The sequence below is a fragment of the Myzus persicae genome, unplaced genomic scaffold (genome assembly GCF_001856785.1).
Source record: "Myzus persicae strain clone G006 unplaced genomic scaffold, MPER_G0061.0, whole genome shotgun sequence".
NCBI classification, from domain to species: Eukaryota; Metazoa; Arthropoda; class Insecta; order Hemiptera; family Aphididae; genus Myzus; species Myzus persicae.
The window spans coordinates 16,174-24,700 of record NW_019100870.1 but is presented as its reverse complement, the minus strand read 5'-3'; the positions used below and the strand labels follow the sequence as shown (position 1 = coordinate 24,700).

The 8,527-nt window shown below is 27.6% G+C and overlaps 1 pseudogene; it reads left to right on the top strand.

Moving 5' to 3' along the window:
- Positions 1–5,814: 5,814 nt before the first annotated feature.
- Positions 5,815–8,156, top strand: LOC111026540 (annotated as a pseudogene).
- Positions 8,157–8,527: the final 371 nt, after the last annotated feature.

The following is an 8,527-nucleotide window of genomic DNA, read 5'->3' as shown; positions in this document are numbered from 1 at the left end:
AAATTGAATTTATAAGTTGCATCACAATACTTTTTATGTGAAAAGTCATATAAAACATTATTCTCACGTACAAATTCAATTAGAATTTCGTCGTCCATTTCACAAATTTTACAAGAAATAGAAATAAAAAATATGACCGTGATTAGCGCGGTTTCAATTCAGACTAGGCGGTCTCGACCAGAAATCTCGTGACTGCCGCGGTCTGGATCGTGCATCGACCGGTCGAGATTTGATCGGACCTGACCGTGACTTGACCGTGACCGATAGTGTGTACGATTTCGTTGGATTACGTACTACCGATGTTGACCTGACCGTGACTTGACCGTGACCGGACCGAACCGAGACCGCTAGTGTGAATAGTGCTTAACGCGAGCGTGTTTAATACAATAATAATACTATAATAATTGTACAGACTCAAATAGTAAAAGTGTTGTTTTTTATATTGTTTTTTACCATCGCAGGCTCAGATAGCCCATATATATATATATACATTTTTTATATAATATTTTTTTATATCCTTTTTGCCGTGCGCGAATCGCCGGTTATATTATTTTGTATTATAGTTGTAGTGGCACAAATTGTGGCAACTATAATACTTACAACCAAAATGTGGTAACATCTCATGTAAATATTTTCAATTTTAAAACAACTTTATGAACTATATGAAAAGTGCATCAAAGATAGGCTTTATAACTTTTTAGAAACATGCTCGATATTTTCTAGTAACCAATTTAGTTTCAGGAGAAACAAAGGTACCGATAAAGGTTTAATGGCTGTAATTAGTCACATTTATAACAAACTAGATATGAATAGAGCAGTAATAGAACTTTTTCTAGATGTTAAAAAAGCTTTCGATTCTGTTGACCATTCAATATTGCTAGCCAAATTAGAAAAATACGGTATCAGGGGCAATGCAAATAGCCTTATATGTAATTTTCTAGAAAATCGTATTCAACAAGTAAGAGCTAATGACAGTTTAAGCGATTATCTGATTTCAAATCATGGAATACCACAAGGTTCTGTATTGGGTCCTCTTCTTTTTATTGTTTATATTAATGACTTATTGAATATTAAGTGTAACGGATCAATTTTCGGTTTTGCTGATGATACCTCAATTATTATAGATGACATAAATTAAAATCATATTCATAGTAAATCTACGCATGTATTAAGTATCGTCAAAACATGGTTTGATAATAACCTCCTAGAACTTAATTTAACAAAAACTTTCTTTATGAACTTTAGTATAAATAAATTGCCACCCACTTTAAAAAAATTATCTTAAGGCGCACCTCATAAATTGTAACGAATTTAATATAAATACAATATCTGTTATTAGTAATGACAGTAAGTGTAATTGCACTTATATTTCTTCAGTACGACAAGTAAAATATCTAGGTATTACTATAGATGCTAACCTTAAATGGCAAAATCATATTATTAATACTACTAGAAAGCTCAGACTGACGTACATCACCCTAGCCCTACCCATTTGGAATTTTTGAATGTATTTCACCTAGATATTTAGTATGTGATTTGTATGAATTTGTATGACTATTTTCAAAATTTGTAAGACACTGGTTTTACCATTATTGAAAAAAAACAGTGGGTGGGGCCGGTGTTATGTGATTTCAGCCCCACCTATATTTAAAAATTATATATTCATAGTTTTAACATCATCATGTTTTAGTACGTCATTTGTATGTATTTATACGATCACTCCGGACAAATTTACTCCAACCCTTTGAAGGCAAATCCACTTTATAATTATATAGCATCCCCGCACTGTACAGGGTCTATTGAAATGAATTTGTTTTGTTTTTCCCTTTTCATTTACAGTGTAGTTATAAAAAAAATTATAAAGACATTATTATACTAAAAATGCTTATTATTCTTGACTTAAATAATTTAAGGTACATTTTCATATTTGGAAGTTTAGTATAGTGCCCGAAAAAACATTACGTACAGAAGCCCACTATTATATGCGGGGTAACACACATATTCAAAATTACGCCCTCCTCAAACTTTTTGGTGGTTCAGTGAACTACAAAATTCATGTTCAACCGTTTCTGTATACTAATTCTATCACCAGAATTCTTATGTTTATTATTATGATGATAAACAATTTTCAAAATTGTATTATAATTGTACTTCGGTTCATGTTTTTGTTGATACAGATTTCATTATTTCAATAATAAAATACAGTAGAACTTCCATATAGCGGCCACTGAAGGGACTGTAAATAATGACCACTATTTAGAGGTGCCCGTCCTACAGAGGTGACCGTTAACAGAAGTTAAAGACCTTATAGGTGACCGCTATATAGAGGTCATACTAATTTTAAAAATAAAACACCAATATTAAAATAACGCATATGAATATGGGTATTAAAAATTGTATTTATGATTTACGAAATAATGTTGGTAGGTAGGTACAGTTTAAAATTAAAAAAAAATCTCATAAGCTTTTATAAATAGGTACATATTAAAATTAAAAAAATTGAGTTATATATGTTTGTTTTAGATTCATTTGATTATTTGAACACTTTTTTTCAAAATAAATTTCTGCGGTTTTTAACATGTCATAATCATCTACGTCACCTTTTTGAAGAGTGAAAGCTGACAATTGTTTTATTTAAGTTAAAACCTCAGAATAGTTTGATACAGTGTACTCGGATTCTTCAGTTTTTTCAGTTTCTTCATGTGTTTCCTCTTCATCATTATCTGTTATTATGAATGACTTGATATCAGTACTATCGTCTTCAGTTCTTAGATTTTTTTGTAGTTTTCATTTGATCATTACCGTGGGATTTCCATAATTTTAAAATCGTTTCTCTGTTTTTTATTAAGTCAGTGGCTTGAGTTCTTCCTATTCCAAATTTATCTGCAAGAGCACGTGCACTCACATTTTCTTTTTGGTAAAAATCTAACAATTTGATTTTTTCTGTTAAAGTTAGATGTTTTCGTTTGGACGCCATTGAAATTATAGGTATTCGTACTTTGAAACGTTTTAAACATACACTGAACACAAATGACAAAATACACAGTCACGGACAAGTGTTATCGCCTTATCGACATCAAAAATTAAGCTCGTTAAGATAAACTGTCAAAAATAATGTCGAAATAATAATTTTCCATTTGATATACTTTTAAATGTTGACCGTTAATTATAGTGCCCGCTTTTTAGAAGTATTTTTCCCATAACACTCGACGGGACCAAACAAATTGACCGTTACACAGAGGTGACCGTCCTATGGAGGTGACCGTTAACGGAAGTTTTACTGTATCTAAATAATATATTATGTATATTTGATGGTATTTATGGAAAATTGTGTATAACAATAATATACAGTATAGGGAAAAATACATCTCATATTGAGAAAAATACATTACAAATACAACTGAAATTTTTTTTTTTCATACAAATATGAATCTATCACCTAATAAATAATTTAATCCTTTTCACAAATTAGCTGTTTAAACAGGTATTAAATTGTATAAACTAAATGTTTACAAGGTACTTTTGAATTTGAATTTACTGGCATAGGTTTGGATTTTAAATCATCGTAGAGTTCCCATTTGTTTGTACTATTTCGTTTACAGTACGATTGATAATGTCCAACACTATGCCTCAATCTACTCATCCCATGTCTATGTGAACATGTACCTCTCAGTTCATACTTTATGTTGTTTATAGTCATCACTGGAGGCACATTTTCTAAGCGAACCTGTTGTGTCACTCCTGTACTGTAATCAACTGCATCTTCTGAAACAAAATTAAATTATTATTTATAAATTATAGTTGACTAAATCCGATAAAGATTTACATAAATTATAGCTACCTTGCCAATTAAGGATTTCAATAAATAAATGCATCAATGAAACACTAGGTTGAATAGTTTTTAGGCCTCTACACTTATTCTCTTTTTTATCAAGATGATTACATGAAGTATTTTCAACTAATAATCTTCTTTTTAAATTTTCCTCTAGAGAATTTAATTTACCATTCGTAATATGTATTGTAATATAATATGGTACAGGTATTGGACAACATTTAGTTTTTTTGTTACAATTAGAGGTAGAACATTGTATATTGTCCAATACTGTAGGAAACTCTACCAACAACAATGTTTTAAAACATTTCCAACTGTAGTGTCGCATACCGCCAGTGTTGTATTATACTCCAAATATTCCACTTTAGGTCTTAAGTATTTAATGTATCAACAATTTGATAAGTTATAATACAGTTAATAAGTAAAATAAGAGGGTATTCTACTACACGTTGTTCAAAGTCTATCATTAAGTGAAACAATATAAATCGTACTTTCAGTAGGTACATATATTTTATAAATATTGATTTGTATAATTGATTTGTTTATTATATATAATTTTTTTTTGTTTATATTCCATACAATTTATTGTATAGAAATTAATTTGTGAACTTTGTTGGAAAATTAAATTAATTATAGTTTCCATTGTTTAAATTAAAAATGTTGACTTATTTTAAAGAAATTATTATCTTACAGATACAATTGGAAATTTAATTATGTAGGTATTTATGTAATAAAATATTACCATTATTTCTGCTCTAGTCAAATATGCCTTTGCTGAAATTCCATTCTTTACTATTCCAGCAATGAACTTAAGGAATATGTTCTTCAAACCATCAACTTCGGTGTTATAATTAACACTATCGCAATATGCAACTATTAATATCGATAAAACTGAGTGGAATGCGCAAGTGTTGCTCAGTATTACCTTTCCAAAGTCTTCAACTGTGCAACTTGTTAACTCATCAGCACGAGAACCATTTTTTAAAATTGGTAAAGTTTTTATTTTTTTTAAATTCTTTATTTGTAGGTGTCTAAGATGAGGATTCGGGTGTAGATAAGACTGTATTTTCTTTTTATTGGTTAATTTCTTATCCCAACCTTCAACTGATTTATTTTCTTCTGCCAAATTATCAACAAATAATACATCATGAGAACACGTTAAGCATATACTTGTTCCACCGGGTCTAGTAAGCGAACATGAAGACAATGTATGAACTGGAACTTCACAGACAGCACATTTTTATATTATCTATTGGAAAGTTACCTGCAGTACATAATGGACATTTACTTTTATTTTCGTTTATAGTATTGAAGTTTTTAGAGAGATTTTCAATGTAGTCGTCAATTTTCTTTTCATAATTGTCAATCACTGGCATTCTCTTTATGTAATTTAAATTGTCTAAACTAGTAGTATTTGAACATTCATTAGAATCACTATTTATATTTTAAGTGAAGTGTCTTTATTCAAACTACTTTCTCTGATAGATGGTGACTGTCTACATTTATATCACTACATAAATGGGTTGGCGAACTTTCTTTACTTATTGCGATAATTTCTTCATGAATTGGTGAACTGTCCTTGTCATAATGATTATTCACAACATATATTTTGCTAATTCTATGTACAATTTGAAGCATTTGAAGTTGATAAAAATACTATAGTTAATAATTGTACTATTCATGGAATAGATGAGTTTAGTGGTCCACCAATTAATATTACAAAAGTTGCATCTGGAAAATATATGATACGTTTAAAATAATTTTTTTTAAATAATGATAATTTTTAGTATCATAAAATTTTTATATTATAATATATTTAATATCGAAAGAAATAATTGTAAATATGTATATTATTTTAATTTAGTACCCTGTTTAGCAGTATTGTATATCTATATTTTTAAGAAAGAAATAATTGTAAATATGTATATTATTTTAATTTAATACCCTGTTTGGCAGTATACCTACTATATTCTGTTCTAGAAATGGCAGAAAGCACCAACAATTTGGCCCCAATAAATATTGAAGAATTATCAACATTTGAGCTGATTAATTCTACCGATAATTTGGCAAGATTAATTAATTATTTTCTTAATTCTAATACATGTCATTATTGCACAAATCAAACATAATAATATTGTATATACCATCTACAGGAATCAAATATAAATAACATAGAACTATACCAGGACTACATATTTCCTGTAGAGGATTTGCAACCATTGTTAAATTTACTAACAAGTTGGAAGTTGGAGTGTGTGTATAACACATTAATTGGTAATATTTATATATAAAAACAAATATAGCAATAACTAGTACCCAGCATCTTCTTTGATAATTTATTTTTAAACATCATTTTCTTATTAAAAAATACATTTTTTTCAGCTGAACTCATAGATATTAAGGCTCTATCTGTTTTTCAAAAGGAATATATTATTGAATTGATGGCCAAATTTCCTATTGGCATTAAAGTTTTGTTTATCTATGAGCTACAAAAATGGCAAAAAACAATCGCTATAACAGACCAAAAGACTTATAGCTCAAGTGTAAACTCTGAATTAAAGAAAACCATACAGGAACATACATCAAGTACAATTGACCTAGATGAAGTTTTGAAGTCATCCAGTACAGGGAAAATGATCACTGATTATTATAAAATGCATGATAAATTCAACAGTAACATTAGGGCTTTACTAGTAGATCTGATAATTAGCCACATAATTACAAAAAAAATTCTTATGTCTGTTAATCTTGCTTCTAATATTGCAAATTATATTGTAGCAATATTTCCATCAGCAGTTAAGGTACCTAATATGAATATTGAATAAAGTTGCCCAAAAAGCTTTAACTATATAAATAATTTTGGAATTTATTTTATTTTATTTTAGGATACCTATTTTATGAAAAATACAGGTATAAATAAAAATTCAAAAGGTAAACTCTATTCAAAATATTACAATTCAATGAGAACATTAAGGACCTGTGGCCTCATACCAGTTAAGAAATCATCAGTGAAAACTATATCGCATAATAGATATGATCAATAAGAATTTGGTAATATATTTTTAATATTGTTATTATACAGAGTGTACCAAATTGTGTGTGACAGTATGATTTAAATTAGAAAAAAATAACCTATATGTAAACCTTCTTGAATTACTTGATATTAAATTGTGTTTTTTAGTAATTAGAATGGGGAAGTTCAAAGTTATAACTTTATTCATTACCATCATCATTGGTTAAAATTTGAGAATATGTATAGTTTCATTATTTTTACACATTTTAAATATTTCAAATATCTTCACATTTTTTAAATGAATTTAAAAGTTGAAAATTACTCCAAATCTAGAGATGGAAAAATATTTTTTTTCAGATATTGAAAGTGATGTTAATTATATACTTGAACAAATAATGTATGATTCAAGTATTTCTTTTCCAAAACTTGAGGAATTATGGAAACAAACTACAAAGTATAGGTTAAATGAAATAGCCAATTCCACTGGTACTTCAGAAATTCTCAAAAAATGGCACCATTATACCCAGCCGCTCGGATATAGACTTGTAAGTATTATAATAAAGTTAGTTTTTTTTTTTATTAAATAATCAAAACAATCAAATACGATTTATTTTAATAGATTGATGTTGACTTCAAGACTCTTTATTCTAATTGTTCTGATACCAAGTATAGAATAGAAGAAAAGTTAAATGTTTTATCTAAATTATTGAAAGAACAAATAAAAGATACTGAAAGTAAAAAAATGTTGGAGTATTACGGTGAAAATTTATCAAATATTAGTGAAAGTAATAAATATTTTTAAAATGTATCTAGATACCTGCTTATAAATTATTTATTTTATAGATGGAAAACATACAGTATTTTTTTACTTATTACATGGATTATTGGTTCCTGCTGCAAAAAAAATGACTAATTATCATACTGGGAAAAAAAGTATAATTAAGTACTCCATCAAAGATAGCCAAAATAGTTTCATGGTTTTCAAAAACTCAGTTCCCGAAATGGAAGATTATATTATGAGTCGCCGGAATGAAAATGTTCCCATTCAACCATTTATAATTATTTGTGGAACTACTTTTAAACTCAAAGAAATTATTATATTTTTTGATTGCATCAAGTACATAATGTTTTCTTTTATTTCTGCAATAGATAAATGTTTTAAAATATTTCATATTTTTAACTTAGAATATCCTGTTGAGTCATATACTGTATGGCTGTTTATACAAAAATATTTTTATGACATTAATACTAAATATGATAAGGCTTGTCACACATTGGGTCAAATTCTTTCTGACTTAAAAAATTTTTAAAATATCAATTTTTAAATATATTTTGTTTATATAAAGGTATAGGGCCACCATATAATATGTTATTTTTATTTGTTTACTATACAGGTTTCAAGTTGTTTTTAATTTTTATATCTATACTATTTTAGTTGCTAAATATAGTTATTTGATTAGCATATAATGAAGTTATTTTTCAATTTATAATTGAATATTAAAAAAAAAAAATTATTCCTTACCTAATTTAATAATACAAATCTTGTAAAATTCTAAATACCGTAAATTCAGTATACAATTCTTGTAAAATCTAATTTCACTAAACATATTCTAAAAATAAGAATGCTTATTTGTCAATTTTACAATACTATCATATTATATTGTTGGATTGACAATATATAT